Source organism: Echinops telfairi, unplaced genomic scaffold (genome assembly GCF_000313985.2).
Source record: "Echinops telfairi isolate 266 unplaced genomic scaffold, ASM31398v2 ScPeMD7_7457;HRSCAF=8495, whole genome shotgun sequence".
Lineage (NCBI taxonomy): Eukaryota > Metazoa > Chordata > Mammalia > Afrosoricida > Tenrecidae > Echinops > Echinops telfairi.
In genome coordinates, this window is record NW_022111357.1 from 18741735 (window position 1) to 18746335 (window position 4601).

At 48.8% G+C, this 4601-nt stretch overlaps 1 non-coding gene across 1 annotated transcript; it reads left to right on the top strand.

Annotated features, from left to right (window-relative positions):
• Positions 1–4162: 4162 nt before the first annotated feature.
• Positions 4163–4235, top strand: TRNAK-UUU. Its single transcript has one exon. It is a non-coding gene; the product is annotated as a tRNA-Lys (tRNA).
• Positions 4236–4601: the final 366 nt, after the last annotated feature.

Genomic DNA, 4601 nt, shown 5'->3' on the forward strand with positions numbered 1-4601 from the left:
GGCTGGGGAATGGTGTGCGGGGGGTGGTGGGGTGGCTTTCTGTGAAGAGGCTGGAGCACTGGATTAGGAGTCGGGAAACCTGGCTTCCAGCATTACCTTGGGCAAACTGTGCTCTGGGCCTCAGTTTCCCCGTTTCAAGTGATCAGATGGAAGGAGATTTTTTTCTCTGGAGTTTGAGAAGCCCTCCTTCCTCTCACTGCCATTGAGTCAATTTGAAATCATCGTGACCCTATAGGGTGGGTACAACTGCCCCAATGGGTCTCTGAGATTGTATCTCTCCACCGGAGTAGAACGCTTCATCTTTCTCCCATGGAGTGGCTGATGGTTTTGAACAGCTGACCCTGTGGCTAGCAGCCCAGTGCATAACCACTCTGCCGCAGGGCTCCTTATAAGGCTTACTATTTGTCATTTGGGTGAGGAAGATAGCAGGTGGGCAGTTTGGCTCAAGGTAGGGTGGCTTGAAGAACTCATGGAGGTGTGGGCAAGTGACCAGACTGGGCAGACTGGGCGGCAGCCCCTCTTCCTGAGGAAGACTCAGACTTAGAGGTTCAGTGGCTTGCCCAAGGTGGGAAATGGTGGCTCTAATATCACTGGAATCCAGCTTTCTCTGAAGCCACAGCCACGCTGTCACCTCTGGGGGGGCTGCTCTAGAATTCATTGCTGGAGTCTCGTGTCTCTGCCCCCAACCCAGTGTCTCCTAAGACCCAGAGGCTGACAGCAGCCACTTCCTGTTCATGGTCCTCCCTTCCTCTGTCTGTTTTGTACGTTATTTGCATTTCCCCCTGGGGGGACTACTAGGGGGAACTCCCCCACCGTGCTCCCTTTTATGGTAAGGGCTTTGTTTTGCATACCTAGGAAAAACCCGGTGGGGCCTTGGGGGCCTCTAGCCCCTGCCAGAGACCCACTGCAGAGGGAAAACAGAACTGAGACTGCAGGTTGATTCCGTGGAAGCCTGAGGAGGACCTGGGAGGGAAGTGGGAGGAGCCCCCAACTACTTTCACTCCTTGCGCCCATCTGCTCCTGCATCCAGAGAGAGACCTCCACCTTCTTGGCTGCTTTGGTGCACCTACGAGGTGACTGGTTCTGGGGTTCCTGAGAGCCAGGGAGGCTGCCAGAGGCCTTCCCAGAGCAACTGGCCCGGCAAACAGGAGGGCCCCGTCAAATCCAAGATCGCCTTGCACAATGTGGCTCCTTGATGCTGGCCAGTCACCTCCACCTTATGATGAGCCTGCTGGATGGGATGAGTCCCGGGACAGGCATGCTGCAGTTTCTCCTTGCTGGGATATATAGGAGAATTCTTAACATGTCAGCCTTACATTTGTAAATGTTTACTTATATAACTTTATACCAAGGACTGAGTTGTGATCCACCCCACCCCCAAATACATGTCAACTTGCTTGGGCCACGATTCTCAGAGGTTTGGCAGTTACATAGCACTTCTATATAACATCCTCATGATGTGATCCGTCAATCACTTGTATGGGGATTCGAGTGGGGTACAACCCGCTTACTCAGGGGCGTTTTCCTGCAGTGTGGCCCGCATCCCCTTTCATCTTCCAAGAGCTAAAGAGGAGAGAAAAGCAAGCAGAGAAGAAGGAAGTCGACAATCACCAAGAAAGAAGAGCGGAGCGTGGAGGCGGTTTCTTGGGCCTGAGGAACACTGAGAACTTCCTAGACCAGCGGTTCTCAACCTGTGGGTCGCGACCTCTTTGGGGTCGAATGACCCTTTCACAGGGGTTGCCTGATTCATAATAGCAGTGAAATGACAGTGATGAAGTAGCAAAGAAAATAATGTTATGCTTGGGGGTCACCACAACATGAGGAACTGTATGAAAGGGTCGCAGCCTGAGGAAGGTTGAGGACCACTGTCCTCGATGCAGGGAAAGATTGGTGCCAAGACAGAGAGATCTCTAAGGGAAGCCAGGCTCACAGGTGTTGAACGGAGACAAAGTCAGACCGTCCCTTAGAGCCATCAGAGAGAGAAAGACTTCCCCTAGAGCCATTATTCCTGAATTTGGGCTTTGAGACTTTACCTCACATCCTTCGCACGTGTTATCAGGAGAGACCAGTGGCTGCAGAAGGACGTGGTTGGTAAAGGGCAGCGGGCGTGGAAGAGAGGAAGGTCCTCGACAAGCCGATTGACACGGTGGCTGCAGCAATGCGCTTACACATAGGAACAGTGGTGAGGATGACTGGACAAGGAGCTGGGGTGTTTGTTTGTCCCCCCCCACCCCCATGGTTGGTAGGGTCACTGTGGGTTTGAACCGACTTGAAGGCAGCTAACAACAGCAAACTATTTGTTTGTGAAAGCCATCACTGTGGTATTGATGTTCCACCACCAGATGACTGAGACGCCTCAGCCGTCTCATCGCCACCTCCCCGGTGCTGCCATGCGTGTGTGAGGCTGAACCGGGGGTGGTGGAGCACAGGGGTGTGGGGAACGTTGTTAAGAGTGTCAGGTCTGGAGGCATCGAGCCCGACAGCCTATCTGGAGCCTGTCAGCACCCGCGAAAGGAGGTAGGAACGCCTCTCCTGCCCTCTGAATAGTGGCATTCTGTCTTGTCAACACCTGGATGAACAGAGCGCCGATCCCAAAGCTTCAAAGAGCCCCGAGGCATCCTCATTTGACTGGCAAACCTGGCAACCCAGGAAGGTAAGCTGGACTAGAACTTGGAACTCCCTGCTCCTACGTGTCTCACCGTGAACCTTCTCCAAACCTTATCTCTGAATCCTGGGTAGGATGGCAAATCTTAGTCCACACTTTCATGCCCTGCAAATCTCCATAAGGACCAAGCCCAGACTCCTTAGTTGACAGTCAAGACTCCTCCGTTCCTCCCTGGCTTCATGTATGAGTCTCTATCTTTTATAAGAGTTTACACAGTATTGGTTTCAATTCTTCACTAACTGTTCAGGAGAATTCCCCAGTGGAGTCCCACCGGTCCAGACAATTTTTTTTAAAATTGAGAGATTTTTCTCATCCTTGACCCAGTGTCTTCGTTTGTTATACTGAGCTCTCCGATCGCCTCTCCATCCGTTGGAGTAGTCTGTGTGTTTGTAAGGATTTGTCTATTCCAGTGAGCTTATCTGTCCAGTTGGTTGCCAGGCAGTGGTTCATAACAGTCTCTCATGAGTCTCTTTATTCTGTCATTTCAGTGGTCATGTTCCTTATCTCATGTCTAACTTCGATGATTTGTATCTTTTATCAGTCTAGGCCAAGGATTTGGCCTTTTATCAGTCTAGGCCAAGGCTGATCGTTTTAAAAAACCAGCGAGTCGTTTTACTGAATCCTTCCCATGGTTTTCTGGTCTTGATATTATTCATTTCTGCTCTGCTCTTTGATATTTCCTTTCTTCTAGTTGGTTTAGGCTGAGCTTTCTCTTCTCTTTCTAGTTCTTGGAGTTGTGGAATTAGCCTGTTGATCTGGGATAGGCTTTTTCTTATGTAGGCATTTAGTGCTGTACATTTGTTCAACTGATTTTTGAGGCTCATTTGATTGGGAAAGAAGAGTCTTATCAATAAATGGTGTTGGGAAATTGGATTTCCACATCCAGCAAAATAAAATAGGATCCATGCCTCACATCATACAAAAAGAAACCCCACAAATTCAAAGTAGATTAAAGACCTAAATGTGCAAACTAAAATCACAAAATTCTTAGAACAAAATGCTGGGGCAACGCTACCAGGCCTAACTCTAACAATGGATTATCTAATACCACAAGCACAGACATGAAAAGATAAAACAAAGGGAGCCTTATAAAAATTGTTAAATTTGTTCATCAAAATACCTTGCCAAGAAAGCGAAAAGGCAAACTACTGACTGGGAGAGTAACTTCAGACACCACAAATCCAAAAAGAATCTAATAACCAAAGGTTATGCAAGAATTTGACCACGGCGAAAAGACAAATAACCCAATCATAAAATGGGCAAAGGATTTGAACAGACAGTTTCCAAGGAGGACGTTCAACTGGCCACCAAGCACATCAAAAGGCTCAGCCTCGTTAGCTATCAGCGAGATGCAAACCAAACCACAAGGAAAGAATCGTGCCACTAGGATGGCTAATGTGTCAGTGCCGGTGGACTAGGGATCAAGTCCGTGGATGCTCACATGTGTATGAGAGAGAGTTTTATACAAAGGGTAATTGTACATTAAGTATACGGGGTGGCTGGATAGCTCAGTCAGTAGAGCATCAGACTTTTTATCTGAGGGTCCAGGGTTCACATCCCTGTTCAGGCGCTGGAATTCCTCTTTGGGGAGGTGGTACGGAGAAACCGAGGAGCTGATACCAAGGGCTCAAGTAGAAAGCAAATGTTTCGAGGATGATGGCAACAAATGTATGTATGGATTGTGATAAGAGTTGCACGAACCCCCAATAACATTTTTTTTAATTAAAAATAAATAAAAGCATCCCAGTCCAGTCCAAGCCCATAAGTCCGATTTTAGCCCATATGTCCCATACCCATCTATAAAGTCCTCTTCAGACTCACAAAACACCTGCAATAACGCCAAATGCAGGACGATCACAGGCCAGTGGGTAGAAAGTCTTTGGCATCTCAGTGCTGGCAGGGGTCTCCACGTGGCTCCCAGTGCCACGTGTCTTGT